Below are 25677 nucleotides of genomic sequence, written 5' to 3'. Positions count from 1 at the left end.
ATATGATTTAAACTCTATATGTTTATATAGGCATTATTTTATTAATGTTATGCCAACAAATTTTAGTTAATAAAATTTTCCATAATTTGTGTGAAAGTACCCACATTTCTACTACCTCAGATCTGGTCTATCTTTTTCCAGAACTAGTCAATCCAGTTGCCTATTTCAAATTTTAGAGCTGCCTACCTTCCGATTGTCTCTTTGGATGTTCTTTTTTGTTGGTAGTTTTGCTCATCTACTGATGTGATAATTTGGTTTAGTAGGTGCCAATGTATGATCAGTGGTTCTTTATCATGGAGATTCAAAGAAAAGAAAACAAACAAACAAACAACAAACCAACACAGAATAAGATCCAAAGCCAAATGCATCTAAAATGTGACCAGACTAGAAAACCATAATGTGCTTTCTCACTTCAGATTCTCCAATACAGATATAAATGTTATAAATGAGAAGTAGGGATTTTGGCCATGTAACTTCTTACAGATCTTAACATGTAAGAAATAAAGATCCTCTCTTATCTCCATGATAATTTTATTTGGGTTCCCTGATCCTCTGGCTGTAATGACTTATAAACATCCCTTTTCTCCCCCATACACTTCCCCCATCTTATGGAATACATTATAAAGTTTTTTTTTTTTTTTTTTTTTAACATCGCCTTTTCATTTAACAGAGGTCTGTTTCAAATTTTAGCAGTTGGAATTATAAATTACTACAAAAACTTCAGCAGATGTGAATTTCCTCCTCGTGGTGAGAAGGCAAACCTAGTCCAGACATGGAAAAACAAAACTCCAAGTGTGGCAGTGACCATTCTTTTCTGACTGGTCTCTCTGACATTTATAAGGAATGTTTTTGATAAATATATATATGTATATTATTTTCTTTTAACCTCATTTGAAGTACATGTTTTGGAAGAAGTACAGACTATTTTTTTCCCATTCATTTTAAAGGGTTTCTTTGTATAAGGATGGATGATTAATAAAATAAAAAGCATATAACATGTTTTTTAAGTTCTGTGGAATACCTTTGAACAGTTCAGTTAAGTAAATCTCATACTTTAATATCTCTTATTCTTTCCTTTCCTGCTGAATTAGATAGAATTAAGCAATATATACATATTTTCTGTTTCCAGGTTATTTTGTATGTTACTCTGTAATATTTCAGAAGTTTAGAAATACTTCATTAAAAAAGGATATATAGTCAAAAAGTTATATATCTAAGAGATCTAACTAATTAGTCCCGTTAAATCCTGTGCAAGGATATTCAATCTGAATCTAGGTAAACTATATGAATCTATGTAAATCTATGCCAATTTCATATCTGTCATCTAACAGAAATGTTGGTGAAGTAAATATGTATAAAATTAATTTTCATACCATGATTTTATGAGATAAAGTTAATTACCTTTGGATAGGCTTCAAAAATAATAATAAAAAAAAAATCCTCCATGAGTTCCTGAAGAGTTTTTCGGGACTATCCAACTGAATGGTGGATCAGTGCTAATGTCAAGTCATCAATGGGGAGCATCTTCCATAGGAATAGTTTCTATCCTAAAGAAAGAATACCACAATTAGTACCAACCCAGATACCATGTTAATTAACACTAAACAAGTGTTTCCAATTCTGATGTTTATTTAATTGTATGATGAAAAGAATGGCTATATTTATTATGCTTAGTAAAATTAAAATATTTGTCATGAAGTTTGAGCACGTCTGTTCCCATATGATAGCTCTTGTGGCCAGCACTGGTAAAATGGTACTGAAAATCTGAACCTAAGAGGAAATTTAGGTAATTACTATTTTTTTTTTTCTGTGACAACAAAATGAGACAAGATTTAGAAAATACAAAAAATCCATGTGTTTAAGAACAAATAATTAAATTCCTTGTTCAGTAACATAAATGTTTCATCTAGTACAACTGAAATAATCTTTTTTAAGAAAATCACACTTATTATTTGCAGTTGAGTTTTTATCTTATTATCATGTCCTTAGGGAAGTCCTGTGAGTGCTCTGGGAATTAAAAGAACAACAGTAAAATGGTTAAGTCTGATCTGGATCCAAATTCAGCTTGTATCTTTTCCACAGACTTTCGACGTCCAACAAACCTCAGACAAAACCTTCTATCTGGTTCAGAACTCTTCATCTAAAATTTCAAAAAATGTTATTTTAACAAAGCTAGTTTTGTTCTGTTCTTTGAAGTGTCATACTGATCAGGGCCCCCACTGGAAATGTTTTGTACTGGAATTATGACAGATTTCTTTTCCAGTGATTAGTCTGTAATTGCAAGATACGTTTTCATTTATCACAGGCTAAATAACATGAAATAAAAGGTTTAGGATTTGTTTGCTTCCCTTGTCATATCCTCCACTTTAAGATAAATATGCAAGAAATACCAGTTTGCAAATACTAAATTACTTGGTTTGATCATTTTACTTTCTAGCATTTTTCTAGTTCTCTCCCTTCTACTTTTCCCATTATTCATCTGCATGCACATCAAAATGATGAAACGAGTCCACAATATACAGGTTTTCTTTCTGCCTTTAAACATTATGCTTGCCCACATCTGCAATGATCAGCCAATATAATTAAAATTTTTTGATGGGTGAAATTCTTTTTCATGAAAAAATTACAAATATCAGTAAAAGGAATATTGCTTGTTTCAATGTATTATCAATTCAGACTGAAATCTATGACTGCATTAAAAGAATTATATTTTTATAATTCATAATTGTTTTCAAATCAAGTTTAAATTTTCAAATTCCGATTGCACTTTCCTCTTCAACATGTTAAATGATTAAATAGTCACTGTAATAGACAAGATTGCTATACCATTTTGCCTCATGAAACAACATAGAAGTGACCTTTTTGAAGCTATGCATCAGTTTCTTATCTCTATAGCATGAGGTTTGAGTTTCTTTGGTGTCTATACTTCTTCAGCGCATGGTGAAAAGTTCAGGGTCTATGGAAGAGTTAGGTACCAAAGCAAGCACAAAACCCTAAAGACCAGCACGTTTCAGACAAAAACTGGACCCAAACCAGTTTCAACTGTATAAAGAAATCTGCATACAGAGACTAAATTGTTGAACTTTTGGCCTATGACCATTTAATGAATATGGCTGATAACACCAGTGGAGGAACATAGGTGACAGTGGTGAGCAGACCTTTTTCTTTTTAGCAGAGAATTCCAGGAGATAAAAGCATGTAGAACTAGGTGAAAATGAAAACTAGCTTACCCAGAACTTTCCTTATTGTCTTGTTCCATGGAGGGAATTAATGATATGTAATGATCATTGTTTGAATCATAGTGAGATATTTCTAGGCATGCTGCCAGGAAAAGGTGGTATGTATAATTAAATAAAATGTCCCATGAACAGCTGAAATAATTCTCTTTATATACCCGATTCCATGGAGATACAGAGAAAAAGCAGAGACTTAATACAACAAAACCTCACAATCAACTACACATTGCTGTTAAAAAGGTAGATTGAGAGCTCACAATGTCAATTGCATCTTTGGAATAAAATTTATGGATATAAGTCCAGAGGAGAGGTTCCTTCATCTCAAATATGCAAATTTTCTCTGTATTATTAAAAACAATATGATTACTCATAAAAAAAAAGGTGGAAAAAAGAGACAGGAAGAATGATACAGGTGAAGTGGAAAGATCTTTTCCTGCCTTCTATCATTCAAGTTAAATTTCTGCCCACTACAGACTTGATTTGAGGATACTCTGACTAGTTTCAAAAAGGTGTTTGAACTAAAGGTAATCAGTAAAGAAGAAAAAGTGTTCTCAATTAATTTTATTTTTACAATTTTGTTGCAACACTAAGGAGTGACTGTAGATATCATCTTTTGTACATCTAAACATACTTGAAAACTAAAAACGTAGCTGCAACTACACTCTCACAAGTCCTTTTCTGATGAGCTGGTTTCAAACTATGTATTCCTTCACGGCAACCGTGGATGCCCAGTATCTTGACAGTGAGAATATTATAAAGAACAATAATTAGGATTAGAGTTGTACTGTGGTTCAACCACACAACACAATTTTTGTATTCTCTTAAGTGAGGTGTGCACATGTATTGGTGATTTTAGTATCTTGCTGTGTTCTACTAAATTTGCTAAACCAAAATCCCACAAAACATCAAATATCTACAAACAAATAAATTTGGTATTGAAAATGGTGTTTTATGCTTCAACTTGCTTAATTCAGCAGAGAACGTTCCTGTTCTCCTTTCTGCTTGGGTGCTACCATTCTGATCTCTGCTTAACTGGAATTAGCCTACAAGTTGCGTGCGGAAGACAGGTAGACCATTTTAAGTGCCACATGAATCACAGTCCTTCATTTGACCACAACATTTTTAGGCATACTATTAAAAAATGTCATATTTGGAAACCTTTCATTTGACATTTATCTGAACAACCATAATGTAACTGTATATAAATGTCAAAGGAGAATAAAGCAGTATTCTTATCAGTATAAATACCAAATGAATGGTTGTTTCCTCTGATATTTAGGGTTCTGGAAGGGTAGAGGTCAAGTGAGGTGCCTCCCCCCACAAAGGTTAACAGTGGTGATGAACCAGGATATTGCAGAATTCTAAGGAAATAGCTAGCTCTCACCCATACTGTGGGGTTTGTTGCAGGTCAAGTTAGTGATTTGAGCAGGATCCTTCTAAGACAGACAGCTAACCCTTAGATAACAAAACACTTAATTCCTACCTGCTTCCTCAAAGGCTGCTTGTCCATGACAGTTGTTTTTGTATTTTTGTTTGTCTTTTTCCTGTGAAGAATTTTTCCCTTTCTAGCTCTTAAATATATACAAGAAAAGCTTGCTTGCTGATCTCTTCCTCCTCCAAATTTTACTCAAATACCTGTCACAAGAGATATTGTGATTTTGTGCGTAAGCATGTGCAATCCTGTTCTTCAGGGGTTCAGTAATTATTGGAAGAATTTTTTGTGATTTTTTTCCTTTTTATTTTTTTTTTCCATTTGAGGGTAAAAGCTACTTATCTGGAAGAGGAAGAATAAACGAATAAGGCTCAATCATTGTTTGCAAGTTATATTCATTTCCACTTAGATCCTAAGAACCTGTAAGTATTTAGGTGCCCTATTCCTACTAACATAATTCTTCACTGAGGTTGTGGCAGTCACTCTTTCCTGAGCCTACTGATACTAAATTATTTTAACAGTATTTACCCATTAAAAACAGTAAGACACAATTTTCTAGTATTACTAGAGTCAGCACATTACAATGTCACCATTTGACAAGTCCCACATTCAAGCACAAAAGAGATTCCTGAAACCACTATTTTGGTGCCCTCACGATGTAATTATGTAGCACCAAGCCTTCTCCATCAGAATCTCAGTTTTGTCAGGAGATGCCTGCGGACTTCATGCTGCCAAACTTCCCTCTGGTCTGTCTCAGGCCTACGTTCACAAGGGATCCTGACCTACCTATTTCTAGAGCCTGTCTTTTGCACTGGGTGTCTCACAACACATCCACACATCAGTACCATTCTGGGTGACTGACTAAGAGTGGTGTGAATGTACATTCAATTTATCTTGCAGCCCTGTTGTTGAAATACTATCTGCTCTCCTTATTTCTCAGAATTTGGAGAAGGGAGATGAACCCAGGTATTCTAATTTCCTGGTGAGCACTGAACTACCAGTTTTATTATAGTATGTCACATTCTCACACTGAAATAGAACTGCAGAACACAGTTAAAACTGAATTATATTTGACAAGGAACAAAAGAGATATAAATGAAAACATCCAGATTTTGTATGCCCCTCATACAGAGAACTGTAACATCTGTATTTTGTGAAACCCATCTACTTTTTCTCTGGTATCAGTAGAATAGAACTACTGCACCAATAAATTTTGGTAAGCCATCTGATAAATTTAACAGTGATTCTGTTATCACTAATCTAAAATTGTTACGTTAATAATTGTAAACATTTCCAAAATAATCCAAAGTTTGTTCTTTGATGTCCAAAAGGTTCAAAAGTCAGTTTGTCCATGAATAACACCATAACTGCGTAAGATCTCTCAGCTTGGGATCCAAAATATTACGAGTCATGAAACCAATCAAATTCTTCCACTAAAGCAGAAAAGAACTCTTAATTTTTTAACCTTTTTTAAGCATCCACAACATAAACACTTCCTATCCATAGCCATAACTACAATGCAAAGTAGAAAACAAAACAAAAGGATCACTGTCTAGAAATGCATACAATATTCCCTTATAAGATCTTAAAATACATTGGTGAGATACCTAACACTATTATACGCCATTCACAATTTGAAGTGCTAATGTTCTTACACACTATAAGTGGAGACTAAAATTTAAACATAATAAGAAATGCCATTTCACATCATCTGCTACATAATAAAGCTGGAATGATGTCATTGTGGGCTAAGAGCAGAAATTAGGAAAAAAAACTGCTATATCATCTCATTCCTGGTAAAAACAAAAAACAAAACATCACTATAACTCATTCCTCAGGTATCTGGATGCTAAATCCAGATGTTATTTTAACAAACAGATGTTATTTTTAACAAACAAACAAACAAGCAAAAACAACAACAAAACCAACCAAACAAAAAACAACCAAGTAAACAAAACAACAAAACCCATCCCACCTTGAAATTCCAGGGGAACATCCTTTGTATGCCTTCTGTAGTAGTCATTTCACCTATCCATCACGTTATTTTATCTTAGAAGAATGCTTCAAATCCAAAAAGTCCATAGGCAGTTCCTTTGCAATTTCTTAGGAGATTTAAAGATGAGAACAAACACCTCCAGCCCTTCCTTTCTATCATATTTTCTTTGTCATTCACTCCTTAGAAGCAGGATCCTTTGTGTATAGCTGGGACCTGATTGCCTGGAAAAGCCTGAGACCCTCTTTGGAGTCTAAAACTTGTTTCTAGGTCTCTTCTTTCAAGCATCCTGAGTTGCAGCAACAAGCTGCATCTTTGCTCTAGGTTGCACCTTGTCCAGGATGTTGGCCTCTGAGAATCCCTAATTCAATAACTACCTGTCCCCAGGGTAACCTCCACATTAAGTAGAACAAGGGATTCCACAAGGTAGCAAGGAATCTAAAATTTTAGTTTGTAATGCTGCCTAGGAATATTCAAATCTGCTTGCATTTCCTCCTGGTGCTTTACATAAAATAATTGTTTTTCTTAATTTCTCTGAAATTTCACTCCTTCACAGGCAAGAGAGTATAGTTTAGATTCATATAGTCAGGGAATATCTTATATTAGTCTTTTTAAGTAAGCAGTGAGTAAGAATGACATAGAAGGGCCTACATACAGGCTCGAGTTGCTTCTTCCACATAAGATATATTAGTCAATTCAACTTCTTTCCGTATTTGACTCTGCAAACATAGGAAGATGTGTGAAATGAACAAAGTATGTGTATATAAGCGTGATGGGTAAAGAGTGTTGATGTTGAACCTGAAATGAAACTAAGGAAAGCATATGATGTGTGAAACATATGGCAATACATATGTATGAAGTTTGGATCAGGATATGCATCACAAAATAGTAATAGCTTTTATTCTGGGAGCAGAGAGTGATAAAGCAAAGGGGAATAAGAACCTCACACTAAAAACAAGAGAAGCTGGAATCTCCTTCCTCTTTGCTATTTGGCATTTCCTCTTGAGAGAAGCGGAGGAAGTATTTAAATATTTTATAACCTTCATTATTGGAACATACATCTCTCTATTACATTTTTGGAAGCATGTGTTCTATTTGAAATCAATATGGATGTATAAATATTTTTAGGAGATAATTATTCTCTATTTGTAGGTGGGAAAGAATATCAAATTAGTGAGATCTTGCTTTCGTGGGTAACAGAGCAGCTGGCATTATCCCTCCTTTCCCTCCGCCTCCCTGGCCAAGGGAAAACACCTCTTATCCTCAACTTTAATTCCCAGAATAAAAGGAGAAATGGTTTAATGGTTCTAACTTCTCTCTTTCCATCTGCTGCTCCAGGTAATACCGAAATTTCATCTCCCATGTTTGCAATTCTTTTATCAGGTCACTGTGAAAGGGTAGGAAACATGGAAAAGAATGTCATGGGGCTAGCACAGAACTGCAGAAAACAGAGGTAGGAAAGATCTAGGCTACTTCCCTGACTAAATGTCTGATTTTTTCTCAAAGACATTTATTGGTGGTGACTCAAAAATGGTATCTAACCTTCTGTACCCTTTAGACATAAGCATCCAAGGTTATGAGGAGGACCATCTCCTCTTTATCTAATATATATATGAATATATAACATCATGCACCATCATGAAGATTCACTTTAAGTACAACTGCCAATCGGTGGCAGTTCAGTGCCATATGGTCCTTCCCCTTCACTATTCAGACAGTGATGGTGGAAATGAAAATATCAGCAGTGGTGTTGAAAATAGAATATACGTCCCTGGTAGAGGGGGTAGTTCTGGTAAAATAGAAACTTTTAAAGTGTTTGAGTCCAAGAAAGCTATTCAAGATTATTTGGAAGAGTCTGTGAAGAATTGTTTTTCCCTACTGTATACGAAGATGTGGCTACAGAGCCATGAACAGCAGCAGATACTAGTGCTCCAGTTTATCCAACTGAAGCCTTGAAATCTTTAAACCTTTATATTTATTTCATAAATATAGTAATTTAACAAAGTTCAAATGTCTGAGGCCTACCCTGTTCACCTCTCCTGTGTACTATCTTCCCAACTCCCTACTTTATTTGCTTATATTTAAATAACCAGATTTGATGTAACAGCACAGAACTATCAGAACTGAAAATCTAACTTAACATGTTCTTTAAGAAACCAGTACAGAAAGGTAACAAGTTCATCACTTACTAAAAGTCTAGCTGATTTCTCTCATTGTTACGCATGGATAAAAGAAAAGGTCCCTTGTTTTAATCTTGACAGGAAAAAGAAATTGTTATGACTCAAAAGGTTTGACAAAGGGTAAGTGAAAATAGAGCATAATCAAGTGGTAAATGGAATATCACCATTCCGTTATGTTCAGCAAACTAGTTTTACTAGGAGATTGTGAATATTGGAGTGAAGTATCCATGTTAAAACTAAACATAGTTAGCACTGCAGTGTATTTTTAATTGTTCTTGTTACCACATATTTCAAATTATTTGTATTTTCTTCTGAAGGTTAGCTTGGCATAATTCAGGCAAGCTGAGAGAGCCATGAAACCCTCCAGATAGCAGAGTTCATCATTCTAAATCAACCAGATAGATTTACCTTGAATTCAACAGACTGCAAGCTATTTTGCTGAAGCTTCTCACTCATTTACCATTGAGGATTTAACATGAAATATAAACATAAATGAAATTTAAAACTGCATTTGACCATTAGAAAAATGGGTGAAATAAATTTGTTGTTTTATTCATCTACTTTGGTTTTAGAAAGATACTGACCAGCTTCATTCAGAAGGATGAATCTCAATTTTGAACAGCTTATAAACTTTGGAGGAGCTCTGATGAAGTTTTATCTTTGGCTCCTTACAAAGACTTGGGCAATACAGTTTTAATCTAGAATAACGTTTGGACTTTTGAACAATGCCATGTTCACTGCTCTTTGAATTACATGCTTGCATAGTAGCCATGGCAATATGCAGACAGTGAACGGCTTTAATAAGCACTCTGAAGAGTCTCTAATGCTCATGTGTTTGCAAACTCTTTCTGAGTCCCCATCTATTCTCAGTTAGAAAGCAATAAAACTGAGGGACTCTGATTAAATAATCTCAGATTTACTGTACTCTTTTTAGCAGTCTACTGGGCAAATATGTAATCCTCACTTTCTGTCTTTCTAGCTTTTTTTTTTTTTTAAATCCATCTATTCATGCTGTCCCCTCTTTTCATAATGTTTTATCCCATTTTTTTTAAAGAAAGATGAAACCTAAAAGAAAACAAGCAAACAAAAACCAACAGCTGCTATATGTAGCTAATCAAACTATTACACTTTTTAAAATTTTATTTCCATGATGTATCTTTTTGCCCAGAGTACGATTCACATTTGTAATCTTTAAGTCATCTGAACATAAGGAACATTATCTTTTCTTTATTGCTACAGCTGCCAGTACAACAGGAATTAGCCACTGATTAAGCCCGAATGTCATATAAATACTTGTATTGTTGTAATCCATACCAAATAAATACATTTGCTTAAATGTAAGCATGTTGAGTAAGAAACAACATTTAATAAATTCCTGACTTTTACTTCTCTAATATCAGGTATGTTAAAATAAAATGACACTGAAGTAAATCTGGATATAGACATTAAATGAGAACAAAACAAAAATTCAGAATTCACAGGGAAAACAGTAAAATAGATGGAGATTATATATAAACATTCATTTTGCCCAGGTTGTGAAACAGACATGAGGCAATTCTCTAGACTATGAAGCCCACCGATAAACCTGTACTACAATTTATTTCAATTTTATAATACTTATTTACTGCCTTTCTCCAGATGCACATGTTAATTAAGCTGATTTTTATGAATATATTATTTGTAAACCTCCAGTACTAAAAGGTCACAAACTGCAAAGTCTTAATTTCTTAAGATTTTGATTCCAAATGATTTATCAGATTTGGCTGCAAGAGCCATCTGACTGCTTGTGGGAGAAGTGTCACTTTCTGGTCATTTGAATCCAATTATGAAATATGTACACGCAGAACATTCCAAAATAGCATAGCTGTCGCTATGACTGCATGTCACTTTTGTCTCCATATCGTTGGTTTTAGAAGCATTACATGAAACGAATTGCATCAACCTTTTGTTTCTTTTTCTATCCTTTTTTAAGGCAGCCTAGGAAGTTCCTGATGAAGTTGAGATAGAGCCGTAAGTACAGATTTTCCTGAGTGTCCCACAGACACGTAAGTCATTTGGTTCGTATGTGGGTGGTCTTTGACTTATTCAGCTAGCTCTGTTATAGACTCTCTAACACATCCAACCCAATTAGATAGATGCACAGTATGGTCTTTACAAAATATCATTCAGCCATGTATCCTGCAACAAGCAATTACAAGTCATCTTCAGGGCACTGATTTATCTCTCATTGCCCTACCAACTTAATCACCTTATGATTTATACTGATCATTGAAGTCTCTCCTTGGCAAGCAAAGTAATTATCTATCAATCTTATATTCTTTAAGGGAAGAAAATGTTTATTTTCTGTCTGCATAATAAGTTTTATGTCATTTTTAATGTCATGACTCCCACATGCACCGAAGATATATGTAGTGACTCCTAACGTCTCACAGAATGTCAATTGAAAATGCGATTTGACAACAGGCTTAGCTTCTATTGTCTGAATATTTGGCATTACATAATGAAGACGGTTAAGTCCTTTGCTTAGAAACTCATAAATTATCCTAGCACAAAGCAACAGGCAAATTCTGTTTTCCAGTCATGAAAAACATGAAAAAACAGAAAAATCTGAATAAGAAAAATAGCAGATTTTTTTTTCAGTACAGTTAAATACCAAGTCTACGAACAGAGATTGAAAAGCACCAGGATAGATCATTCTTCAGCACAAAGGGGTGAAGAAAAGACCTCTCACTGCCCTTCTGCCATTGTTTTTCTATAATTATTTGATTCAGAGTAAGGATTCCAGTACCATGTGTGTTTATTTTGGAAGAAAATGGGTTTTGACTGTAAATAGGAAAAACCTAGACTCAATTGCCTTATTTGCCAGGCTAAAATATTCTACATGTTCTTCTGGAAAGTTTAGACTATTTTGGATCTTTTTTATATTAAACTGTAGAACTCTTTACAAATTGGGATATTCTTAAATCCTTCAGACTAAGCCAAGGCTAACATTCGTAGAAACTGAGATTTACACATCATAGAAGCATGGAATGTCTTGGGTCAGAAGGGACCTTAAAGATCATCTTGTTCCAACCCCCTGCCGTAGGCAGGAATGCCACCCACTAGACCGGATTGCTTAGGGCCTCATCTAACCTGGTCTTGAACACCTCCAGGGATAGGACATCCACAATCTCTCTGGGATACCCTCTCAAAACGTGGCAGAACCTCACTCCTTTGCCCTGTTCCACAAAAGACTGTCACAAACAGGAAAAACAATCACTGCTGCTGCCACCTTACTGCTTATTTCCATCTTTCTCATTACATCCTCTCAATCTTTGCAGATTGATTGAAATGTGTCCTCTATTAACAGTGTGTTTTAAGACCCATGGCACAGCAGTTGTGTAAGATGACAAAGTCCCTTGCACACATTTTGAGTTTGATGGGAAGATTCACTGTTCACGAAAGTTAATAGTGATAGTTCAAGTTGGGTACAGACTTGAAGAGAATGAGGTTCCAAGGTGTATAATGTACATCATCAGTGATACAGATAAGATGCTAGTATTAATCCTGCCCATACCTGCAAGTATATATCAGAAAAACAACATTGGATTTTTTTGTTTGTTTTTTCCCTCACATTCGCAACAGTACAGATTTCAAATATCTTAACAACTATATCTATCCACAAAGTAATGTGTACAGATTTGTATCTGCACAATTCAAGGTGCCCAGCCTTTGGGCCTAGCTATCTTCTGATCCCAACATCACACTGCTCTGTTGCCCTAATCATTACTGTGCTATTTTAAAATTTCAAAGTGTCTGTAATAATGCAGACTATCAGAGAGGTTTTGATTTTATTGCATGAAACTGAGGTTACAGAAAGAACCGAGAGAGTGGCAAGAGGGTGCACTTGAGAGCGCTAAATATTCTGAGTTAGTATTTTTAAAAGACTGTGTAGGTAGAGGAAGCTAAATTTGATGCACTGTCATTCATCCTAGCATTTGAGAGCACTCCCAACTCCCAACTCATTTTGGAATGATCCAAAGCAAACCAAGGAGCCATGTGGATGATGTGATGCAGTACCTGAGCAGGCTTCCTGGTCATCGTTAGCAGTTTATGTATACTACATGTAACGGGACATAAAATACAAATAGTACATATCTCAATTCAGCAGTTTTTACTTCCTGAATAAAAGGAAGTAAAAACTTCCTTTTTCACTTCCTTTTTACAGCTAAGCATACCCTGTAAAATAACATCTAGCTCCAAGAAAATACTGCAGTATTATGAGCAACATCTTTGAATCAGGCCCAGAGAAAGTACAGAAACCTACCACAAGACAACAAACAAGCAGGGACTGAATTCCACAGTAGGAGCACTGCTGACCAGTTCCAATTTTAAGGAATTAAATGTCATCAAACAAGCTATAGAGAAATTTTGAGTAGACTAGGTTGTTGCTCATGTAAAATTTCCAGATTTTAGGCATTTCTTTTAGTGTTGAGGAACATGTTTTAAAAACATGGAAAAAATAAAATAAAACTGAGGAAGCTGACAGATCTCAAGCCACAGTGTTCATAGGGAACCTTAATTTGAGTTTTTCCCATGGAGTCTGATAGCTGCATTTGAATATTTACCTCGACCCAGTTTAAATTTGGAAATATTCATGGCTGTTTACTAAACTTTTGTTTTCAACTAAACATCTAAATCATGTGAGGCAAGATAATCCAGTTACAGTGGTATTATCCTGGACAAGTGTCATGGCAGCAGCAGCTCAGCAAAAATATTCTCTTGTGATAACATGGAAAGAGCAATTTAAAAGTAAAATCTATTGTAGGTCTGTGAAAACTGCTAAGTAGACAAAATAGTGGTGAATTGTCTAACTGCTAGGTAGACAAACTAGTTGGGGAATAACAACCCCAAGGAACTCTACAGGCTGGGAGGTGAGTGTTTGGAAAGCTGCCTGATGGAGAAGGACCTGGGAGTATTGGTTGATAGTTGGCTGAATATGAGCCAACAGTGTGCTCAGGTGGCCAAGAAGGCCAACGGCATCCTGGCTTGTATAAGAATCAGTGTGACCAGCAGGGCTAGGGAGGTGATCGTCCCCCTGTACTCGGCTCTGGTGAGGCCGCACCTCGAGTACTGCGTTCAGTTTTGGGCCCCTCGCTACAAGAAGGACATTGAGGATCAAGGTGCTCGAGCAAGCGCTCGAGAAGGGCAACGAAGCTGGTGAAGGGTCTGGAGAACAAGTCCTATGAGGAGCAGCTGAGGGAGTTGGGATTGTTCAGCCTGGAGAAGAGGAGGCTCAGGGGCGACCTTATCACACTCTATAGATAATTCAAAGAAGGCTGTAGCGAGGTGGGGTTTGGTCTATTCTCCTACGTGCCTGGTGACAGGACGAGGGGGAATGAGCTAAAGTTGTGCCCAGGGAGGTTTAGGTTGGATTTTAGGAAGAACTTCTTTACTGAAAGGGTTGTTAGGCACTGGAATGGGCTGCCCAGGGAAGTGGTTGAGTCACCATCCCTGGAGGTCTTTAAAAGACATTTAGATGTAGAGCTTAGGGATATGGTTTAGTGGAGGACTTATTAGTGTTAGGTCAGAGGTTGGACTCAGTGATCTTGGAGGTCTCTTCCAACCTAGATGATTCTGTGATTCTGTGAATTACACATTTTTGCACTCAAGGAAGCACAGTATTAACTTTTCTTGGAAAAATAAAAAAAAAAAAGTTATACAAAGATTGTATTCATTCTTTCTCTTTTTCTTTTTAGACATCAATTAGTTTTTGCCCATATTAAACTAATTTTAGGCACACATAACAAAACACAGTATTATTATGTTTAGAATGTATATTTCAAATATTTTTTTTTCTTCAGGTGGGAGTGTTTGCAAGTATCTTTTTAGCATGTCATTAGTATTGGACTTTGGGGGGTGAGATTTTATCTGCAATTGTGAGTTTCCACAGCTCATAGATTTGTATAATGCTGTATACACAGACCTAACCTTGTATGTACTATGCAAATATCTAGAAAATGTACAACATTATTTTAATGTTTTTTGCATTAAACATTAAAACACATTCTATACATGAACACCATCTTTAATGCATCTTTCTTGAAATACATGAATATATTGCAATTTACAGTATCTTGAAATATTTTTTTCTACCTTTCTTTTTTTTTTCTGAATTCATAATACTTCTTCAAAATTTTTTTCCCACACTGTAGATAAATTCCACTGAACATTATCAAGATCTTGATTTTAGGTAAGTTTGTATGGAAAGACAACTGCATAGCCATATTTTCAAGACTACCCAGCTTGCCTACATTTCCTACTTATCCGCTTCCTACCTAGCTGTCTTGTTTTAGGTATATCTAGGGACCTGTCACTTGATATCTAGCAGAATCTTCGTGTAAACAGATTTTTGTGGGACACTTGTTTACTATAAACAAGTCTTTGCCCTATAAGATTTGCTTGGACCTCCTGTATGGAACATAGACTTATGTGGATTCCCTCACCCTTTATCACAGCTGTACATCATACACCAAGCACACAAGACCCAAGAATGAATTGTTTTGTAGGTACACCAAAGAGAGAAAGGAAAAGCTAATGGTATTTAGAAACATGTTTGAGATCTGCACAGTGATTCACCAGTTATTTTTATTTTGGAAACTGAATTGATCTGAAAGTTAAGCATGTCTCATATATCATAGGTGCGTGCTCTTTCCAAACATTCATGAGGACAGGAATTAAAAAATACTGATATACTTCATCTTAATCTACTATTTCCCCATCCTTCATTTGTACATTTTGTAACATACAAGCAAGTAGCATATAGGAGGCTAGGAAACTGAAAAAAAAATGTGATATGCTTTTCCCATGGATCTTTTTGTTGATGTAATTTCATACTAATAACATTCCTACTATTTACTGTTTCAAACTATTTTATCATGAAAAATATAAGAAGGTTTGGTTATGTTGGAAATGTCAGGGCCTCTGGGAAGAAAACATGGAAAACAGATGTTTGTTGTTTAAGGTTACAATGTAATTAAGCCAGTGGGACTAATATTACTTATATGTCATTACTTAAGAAGCAGCTGTTCCTCCCACCTCCTGCTTCACTGATTGGATCCTGTATATTTTCCACCCCCATAACACCGTCTCCTTGTCAGTGTAAGTTTCCTCTCTCTAGTAAATTGGAAAGCTATGTTAACATACGTTTAAAGGAACCATCCGTAAACCTTTATTGAACAGAGGTCGCTAAAGGCCCTGTTATTCTTTACCCTTGTAAGCCATATTAGGAGTTTGATTGCAATCTGTTTGCCTAATCAGAAGCTTAGCCCATCTTACAATTAGAAAGGAAACACAATACTACATAACAGGCTCATATTATTTTAAGTAGCACTGGTAGAATCCAGGCTAAGTTACAAGTAAACAATTCTAGAAAATTTATGAAGAGTAAATATATAGCAATGAATTTTTTTGAAAATGAATGGAGAAAATAGTGTATTGGTAGAGATGCCAGTAGCACCTGGGAAAGGCTAGTGGCCTATGTTCATGTTTCCAGGAAAAGGCAAACTTGAGGAACGTAAAGATGAACAAACTGTATCCAATTTGTTATTTGCCAAATACCGTTTCCTAACTTTCATAATGACCAACATCTGATAAATCCTGCACCATAAAAGATTTATAAACTTTTCCTCCCTATGATTTCCAGGACTTGTTTACACAAGAAAAACAATGTAAAGTAAGATATAGTAGAATGGTTAAGCAGTCTGCTTAACTAATGTATCCTTCTTAGATGACACTGTGTTAAAAAAAGACATCCTATTCTATTCAGAGAGTTTGTGTGTTGCTGCTAGCTCATAACAAATGCTGTTCTTAGCCTTCTATTAATCAGTTTGTCTTTGCAGAGTAGTCCAAAGCCTATCCTGGGATTAAAAATGAAAATAAAATTTAAAACAAACAAACAAACAAACATAGGTATTCTCCTTAAGCAGCTGACATTTTTTAGTTTTTATGAAGTTCTTGATCTCAGGGTTAACTTACAATATAGAGGCTGTTTAACCACTACACAGTTATTATCTTTGAACTCCATTCATATAATGAAATGAGTGCTTCTACTTGAGTTTAAAAATGGGTTAGGTAAAAGTCGTCAATCTTTGTGCCCTTCATTGTTTTGTATACCATTACTATAACCCTTTTAAACATCATCTATCAAAGACACAAAATTTTCTTTCTCTGCATGTAGCATATTTAATGTTTGCACTTAGTTTGCTGTTAAGATCTCAACATGCTATTTCTGCTCTTCTTTTATTCCCGTGCCCTTGACTCCTGTAATGCCTATGCAAATAAACAGCTAACTACTATGTGTCCTAAAAATTGTCCTGTAATAAACTTGTCTATAATTAAAATTAGCAAGTTAATCAGCTCAGCTATTTGCCTGACTAATTCAACTGTGGGTTTTAGAAATCTTAGATTTAAATCAAATTGAACGCACCTACTGATTTCTACAGACAATACCAAAACAAATGAAAACATACGGTTATAATTGTTTGCTGTTTAAATAGTATGAAAACTACTAATCAAAAACGTTGACATTTCATTGTAGTAACTATATAATCACGTTTCAAAAAGTGAAATAAAGTACTGTTATTAGGACAATAATTAACATTATTAAATATATTCCAAATCAAATGAAAGCTTTTATGGCAACAGAATATTGGAAATGACTAAGGAGAGCTTTAAGCACATTTGTATAATGCTAAGGATGCTCCAAATAATCTAAATTCTCTCTGACAGTCCAAGCCTGGATATGGGATGTCAGATTATAATCTTCTACAAACAATAAAAGTCCTGGGACCAAATAATACCAGATGATGAAGCTTGATCAGTTTATACACCAGTCAGCATAGCATAGCTGCTGGCTGCACTAGGGTACTGGACACCCAGGTATCACAGAATGGTTTAGGTTGGAAGGGATCTTAAAGATCATCTGTTTCCAACCCCTTGCCACGGGTAGGTACAACACCCACTAGACCTCAAAGCCCCATCCAACCTGGCCTTGAACACTTCGGGGATGGGGCGTCCACAGGTCCTCTGGGCTACCTGTTAGCAGTATCTCACTGCCCTCTGAGTAAAGAATTTCTTCCTTATATATGATCTACCTCTACTCTCTTTTAGGTTAAAGACATTACTCCTTGTCCTATCACTACTATCTTCTCCAGGCTGAACAACCCCAGCTCCCTCAACCTCTCTTTGTAGGAGAGGTTGTCCAACCCTCTGATCTCACAAATATTCCTTCGCTTGCTGCTATGGAGACGAAGGTGAAACCAGAACTGCTTAACCATTAAAAAGAGAAACAAAGACAAATCAGAAGTATATTCATTAATTCATGTATAAATCCTACTTATGATTCTTACAGGTTTGACTTGAATACTTTGAAGTGTATGCAGATAGATAATATAGATAATCATTAAAAAAAGTTAGAATATGGTCTACAGGGTACGATGGAAGTTTACTGACCACAGATGATAGAGGGGAGAGCTGTATTCTATGATATAAGAAACAAAAGGATTTGATGTTATCTGGTTTAGGCTTTTACATTGTTGTCTATCATCACAGAATCTAAATGGCAGAATAGGAGATACTGCACTGAAAGAATGAAGTGCAAATGGAGTAGAGTGTACTCCAGCAGTCTTCCAGAGGAGAGCAGAGCCAAAATAATGATCGTGACCTTTTTAGAAAGCCTTTAAAGTGGTGTTGAATGTAGAGATCAGAGGAGGAAGCAAAGGGGGCCATTTAACATCACCTTTTGACTTTCCTCACTGCTGGGAAAGTTGTGGAGCATCAGTAAAGTTAAGGTTACATGCTCAAAATATTATATATTTTCATACACAGGGAAAACTACTATATCAGAAAATGCCACTCTTTGTGCTGAATATGGCATAGTGGAGTTTCAAGTGAGGTCAGAACCTGGCACTTAGAATACAATTTTTTAGAAGAAACTGCAGATAGTTCATATGTAAATGCTTTGAATTTGCAAGTACAGTCTGTTCTTTCAACTCATTAGCTCATACTTCATGCTCTGCCAAATTGCCAATTATAATACTCCAAAAAATATAATCTTAAGCAATTTGTAGAGAACAGTGACATTCATAACAATAGATTAATGCCAACTATTTTAGTATCAGCTGAAGGATGTAGGCAGTTGGGGTTGAAGAAAGCAATGAGTCAGAAAACTTGGGGTTATCCATTTTGGTACCAGTTTGGGGGTTTTGTTTAATTTTTGATTTGTATTGCTTTTAGCTCCATAGGCCAGAATCTTATCAATGGCGATTTTGCGCTATTGGAAATACACTGTGGAGATCCATTCAGGGAACTTCATTTTTTTGTCATTAGCCTGAGGCACTTAAACCATCATTTGCAAAGATGCTGAGCACCCTTGATTTCCCAAGATTTCAATTAAAGCATAAAGTTTTCTGCATTTCTTTTGTATGTATTTCAGATTAACAAGAATCTGACTTTATACCCTCATATCTCATTGAAGTAAAACTGAACATACATAGCACCTTTTGAAAGTGGACTCTAAAAAAAACACTCAGCCACAGAAATCTGGGCTTATCTCATGCTCTCATCAAATTGCAAACACTCATTCATTGTGGTATTCAACATTTAGCCACTGAATCCTAAATTTTGATTTTGTTAGAAGTAAAGGACATGCAATGGCAGCTTTGCAACCTAACATGACCTTACATATTTTTGGTTCATAAGAAACGATCCTTTGTAATACAGAACACCCTAGTATTTGACTATCACAGTTGACAAGAATTTGCTCTACACTTTATAAGCATTTATACAAATTTGTTTATATTTATTCATGTACAGATGCTTACAATCTCATGAAAATGCAATCGAATCATTAACCTGCAAAATTCCACTGCAGCTAACAGAGCTACATGTATTTACACTTTCTACAGATCTGGCCTAAGGATTTTTGCTAGTAAGGCCTGATGCAATGCCCACTGAAGTCAGTGCAATGATCAGAAGAGAATTCCTGGAATGTATAATTACAGAAGTACAAACTATACAGAGGAAGGGAAAGGATATTTGCCATTCCAGCATCAGAAAAATACTGGATGAGAGAGATTCCCAGACATGTAAAAAGTGTTGGAGAAATTTCTCTTTTACCCACACCACTGAATCACTCTTATGTCAGGCTCCATCTGTAGAATCCTTACTCACATAAATATTATAGACCTTCATGTTTTCCTAGTGATTTTTAAACTTGTGCATTTATTTGAAAAGTGGAAGAGAAAAAGGTAGCCTCAGGAGGCTGATTTCATCCATTTTCTACCAAAGTATGTTTTTACTTGTGGGAAGAGGCAGAAATAGGAATAGAATTATTTTTAAATGGACAGAAATGTAAACTCATGTTAAGTTTAAAATGAATTTCAAACTTCTCTGTATCAGTAAATGTGTAGTATTGAACTTTTCTTGTGAAATCAACATCAGGAAAAGTTTACAATTATTTTCCTTATAAGAACACTGAGTATGCAAGAGACTTGTTGAATTTACGGTAATTTAAGTGCCATAAGCCAGAGAAAAATTTTAAAATCTTGTATTGTAAATTGTCTGTTTCTAAGCCCATAAATCTATTGGAAAAATGGATCTGGTTTTCATAAAAATTTCTTGTACCTGAAGCAAAATGTCTGACTGTTCATTTGTGCCGGGAGAGACAAACCACAGTAGGCAGTAAGTGGTGTAATGTAATCAAGTAGAAAAGAAAATTATTGAAACAGAGAAAATTATACCTGATGTGAAATATTTGTAGTGCACTTCTTCATGTTCATTCTATCAAAAAGCCTGAACAGTCACTGTATATGTCCTGACTAGCATGTGAAATAAAGGAAGTAAAGGAAATGCAGAAACAAAACTTTAAAAATGGTGATTGTGACAGATAAGGGCGATTTTGGGATTCTTCAGTCAGTTCACGGGAGTGGTAGTAGAGTTGGTTAATATGTAAGCTTCTCAAGTCTATCAGTGTTGTGTCAATACGATTCACCAGGGTAGCTTTATCATCACCGTAGTTCATGCAATCCACTAACCTTACCAAGAAGTACAATGGTTTTGCAGAACAAAGGATTCAAAACAGAATACAACTTTTGCTTAACATAATCTTGTATAGATGTTTCTGATTTAATAGTTTGTCGATTATCTGCAGCATCGCCAAAAAAATGAATGTATTTTTTATATACACGTATAGTACTGAGCTATCTTTCTTACAACCTAGTAGGTTGTAATAATTTCTCCAAATATTAGCCAGTTATGCCTTGAAGCAGTCCTGTGAGATACTATTACTACATCTTTACACAACGAGAAACTGTGATATAGTCTTAAGCGTAAGCAATTGCTGCAAATTCTCTGGGAGAGCTAAGAATAGCAAGTTGTCATAAGAATTTATTTTTTCTTGGTGATTGGGTATTCAAAGAAAACTCCATGTAATATGTAATATAAGGGTAAAAGAAATGAAGTTCTTTGCTTGGCTTATGGATTTAGGTTTCTACCTCAATAAATAAATAAATAAATAAATCTTATTTAAAGTCTACCCAAAGAGCTGCTTCTAGAACTTACCACATCCTCTATATTCACCCTCTCACAGTCCATAGAGTTCATAATTGGGAGAGAATAGCTAAACTATATGATTATTTGAATTTCATTATATACGAAAAGATGAAAGATGGAATAATAAGTTAGTGGAAAACCAAAGAATTAACAAAAAGGGTCAGATTATGTTAAGTTAAAAGTAAGACATGAAGTGGAAAATGTCAAACGCTGAAATCAAAATGATAGAAAATAATTAAGAAAGCTATCATATGAGTATCTTAACAAGACAAGCAACTGAAAAGAAAACTAGAAAGAATTTTAAAGAACTAGAGGAAAATGGATGAGATAAAATAATAGAAAGCAACATAATGAGAGAAACCTGCCATGCTTACAAAAAGTGCATGTGGAGTATACAGAAATAACTAGTTATTTTAACATTCATAGAACAGGCAAAGGACTTGCTGATGATGTGAAGAGAATGTGCAAGTAAATTGGGGGAAAACATTTCTGAAATGTAAAACTGAATTAACTTGTTACTATGAAAAATATTTCAAAGAGTAACAGAAAGCAGTTGCCTCCAAGGGTATACAACTGGCAATCCCATACAATGCAAAATGAATCATGAAAAAGGAAGAGCTGCTTTTGAGAAGGAGGGGAGGTTTGTATAGAGAAAGTCCCTGATTCTAGTAGGTACCCTCTCTCACTCTTGGCAGAAAATGGGGAATTGGAAAATGTAGTTACATGACAGCTGCTAGCTACCAAGTTCTATGGCCTGGGCAATCACTGTTAAATCATACTGTATTATGCTGACCATCTCTGAAGAATAATTTAAAAAGCAGTATATCCCCAGGATACAGTGTCTCATAAGTTTCCAGCCCCTGCTGGGCCAAGAGCAAGAGACCAAATCCAGATTCCACCCATGGAACGTTCTATGGCAGAAAGTCTGACTCTGCCTCACGCACTGAGTAGCCCTCCTCTAAGTGATATGCTGCTGCTTCTTTTTCTTTGTCACTGATTATTTCATCATCTCTTCCTAGTGCAAGTTTCAGCTTATTTCAGTAATTTTCATTAGTGGTGGATGAAGGATGAACCAGCAACTTCACACTGTCTCACACTTTAGAAAAATCTCAGATAATTTTCATGGATATTCTACTTTTTTTTTTTCTTTTCTGACTCTTACTTACACTTCCTGTATGACAGTTGGTCATCTTTTAGACAGAAACAATAGCTGTCTTACTTCAGAAATCTGCAGAATAATTACATGATTCTAGCTGTGATGATGAGAAGCTAGACATGCAAGATAGATGCTAATCTAAATATCTTCAAGCATCAGTTTACAGCCTTAAGAAGGTTCCACATGTGAAAGTCTTGGAGAACTGAAATATTAGATTATTTAATTTAAGAGAGCTATTTCATGCATGTGTTATCCATCTAAAATAAATTATTTAGTGACGGGACTACTTTTAAATGCTTTGTTTTACATGTTTTATCTCTTAGGCTTTATTATTATGATTTATTATTCCAGCTAGCAAATTCATGGTCTGTAGCAATAGCAAAGAATGAAATGAAAATTTTGACCCAGGCTAACAGATAACAGAGCAAGAAAGTTTTCCAGATAATAAGCATTATCAGAAGTTAAATAAATTAAATAGAAAAAGTAAAGCTGAGCAGGTGTTTCACTTCTGCATGTAACACAAATCACTAAATGAATCCCTAAAAACGTCTAATGCTGAAAAACAGAAGACCAATGATTAAAAAACATTTTTTGGACTTCTGCAACATAGATTTAAATTTTAATCTCCTCAAAAATAAACACAATTTTGTTAAAAATAACCATTTAATCCTAGACTACATGACAAAATACCTTCCTGCATTTCAAATACCACTCTTCACTTTGACCACAGCATCCTGCCCTTTGTGACCAAATGTACTGCCCCTTAAGCTGTGGCAAAACTAAGCATTTACAGAACTATGCTGTAGATTCATTCAATTACATCTTTTTCAAGGTAAATAACACACCAGAAAAACCTGGAGGACTTTTTTCTACTGAGGTCACTCCACCTGCAGGAGTGCTGGCACAACCAAAATAGCGACACAGGATCAAGAAAAAAAGTTCCTACAAACAGAAATCTCTAAAATTGTCTAGTTTAAAAGAATAAAGAATCGTATCTTAGTGCGCAAGATAGGAAGGCTATATTAAACAGATGTTGAAAAAGCACTGTGATACTCCTCATGCTCTAATACAACCTGGAAGTGGGCCTAAAATGCCAGCATAATTCACTCAACTGAAAGCAAAAAAGAATCTCTGGCATGTCACAGAAATACTGGGGGAAAAAGGGAAAAAATATTCTTTTATAATGTCACCAGTGAACATGTAGTATGGCTCTTAAAATCCCCTTCTTACACATAGAAGTGAATAAACAAAAGAAAAAATGACCTTCAATTCTTAGAATTTATTTGCCTTGAACATCACTCAGAGAACAGAGAGAATACATTTTTTTTTCCTCTTACTCTTTTTTTTTTTCTGTGAGTAAAGGGGCATCTGGAAAGTTACATTTATAGAACAAAATAATGCACTATGGAAAGAAAAAACCTCTAGACATACATGTATGGTAGATAAAGCAATGTGTCAACTGAAGCTACAGAATTAGCTCAGCTCTTCTGAAAGAATGATCTGTTACTTGCTATGTCTGGTTTGATTAGTCCACTCTTTAACAGTCTTCTAAAATATGAATAAAATAAAATAAAATAAAATAAAATAAAATAAAATAAAATAAAATAAAATAAAATAAAATAAAATAAAATAAAATAAAATAAAATAAAATAAAATAAAATAAAATAAAATAAAATAAAATAAAATAAAATAAAATAAAATAAAATAAAAATAAAATAAAATGTCCTTGATGTGAACATTGGAAGCACACATAAGGGAAAATGTGGATTCTTTGAGCTTTACCAACGTGCAAAATTTCAAAAAAAGTTCTTCACCATCACTAAAACTTTTGACATAACCTTTGGCCATTTCAAGCATCCTGGCTTCTCATTCCCGCCTTTGTCTCATCTCCTCTGTTGTCCTGGCCTACGCATCCACATCCTAAACCAAAGTGGGGAATAGTCAAAAACATGATTTGCTGTTGCGTTACTGACAAGTAGCCCAACAGCAAATCATGTTTTTCACTTGGATGAGTTTCACAGCCTGGTTACGTCTTCAGCTGCACAACTAGCTGACCTAGCATGCTGAACAGGAGGAGGAATTAGAGCTGGAGGGGCAGGCTATTTAAACCAGCACTGTTGCTGAAAATAAATAAATAAAAGTAAATTCTTATACAGCCTCAGCCTTGAATGTTGGTTTAATGTTAATCAGTTTTTGAGTAGACAGCTTGATTCCAGAGTACATCTTTCAATACTTTTTCAGTTTGTGGACGGTGGGGAACCTTGTAATTTTTACAATGTTACAGTATTTTCATAGGATTATATAGGCCTTAATTAAACTAATAGTTTGGATGCTAATGCTTTAACAGACGAGCTATTTAGCTGTCTGCATGGTTTAAACTCAACGGAGGTATTTTTGTTCATGGTGGTGGGTTCCCTCCCCCTCCCCCCCCCCCCTTTATTTTTTTCTGTGCAGCTGCTCAGTTAGCTGAGAAAGAAAAACTAAGAGAGTATTCAATGGCCACTCAAAATCCGAGTGCTCCTTTGATGACATATGGATTTGATAACTACACTGAGCAAAGCTGAGAATGCCTCAGGATTCAGGAAGCAGAAGTTTCTTACAGAGACCAGCTGAGCTGAGGAAGAGAATGATTTTTGAGAGAGAGGGAGAGAGAGAACTGGCCTAGCAGGAATACATAGTGTCTGATTTTATCTAAAGGTAATTAAAAACTTACGTTTTCAGGCAATTAGGATGAAACTATTAGAACTGTTTTCCCCATTGACTCTGGAATTTATGATACTTGCATGAGACCTCATGTATTTTTATGACGTGAAGTGCCTAGACCCAGAGTTATTACACTTTTTAATCTTTTCCTTTTAAAGCTCAAAGGCAAGATGCCATATATCTCACACTTTTTTTTCCTCCCCCTAGAATGGTATGTGTGTGTAGTGTGGTACGTTTCCGAACCAAGAGCAGGTTTACTGACCAGGGTTAGCAAGTAACGATACCTATTAACCATCAAATAATGAGATACATTCTTCATTCATTGAGCTCTTCTATAAGAAATCTGTCTAAAAGCAAGCTGAAACATTCTCCTGCTAAAGACATAT

At 35.2% G+C, this 25677-nt stretch overlaps 1 long non-coding RNA gene across 1 annotated transcript in view; it reads left to right on the top strand.

Moving 5' to 3' along the window:
* The window catches only part of LOC137857880 (uncharacterized), a 54642-nt gene that overhangs the window by 26548 nt on the left and 2417 nt on the right, over positions 1-25677 (top strand). Inside the window, exon 11 of the long non-coding RNA XR_011097335.1 lies at positions 10814-10886. This is a non-coding gene — a long non-coding RNA (uncharacterized lncRNA). The remainder of the gene's footprint in view (positions 1-10813; positions 10887-25677) is intronic.

This window comes from Anas acuta, chromosome 5 (assembly GCF_963932015.1).
Source record: "Anas acuta chromosome 5, bAnaAcu1.1, whole genome shotgun sequence".
Taxonomy (NCBI): domain Eukaryota; kingdom Metazoa; phylum Chordata; class Aves; order Anseriformes; family Anatidae; genus Anas; species Anas acuta.
This window is presented reverse-complemented; position numbering and strand designations above follow the sequence as displayed.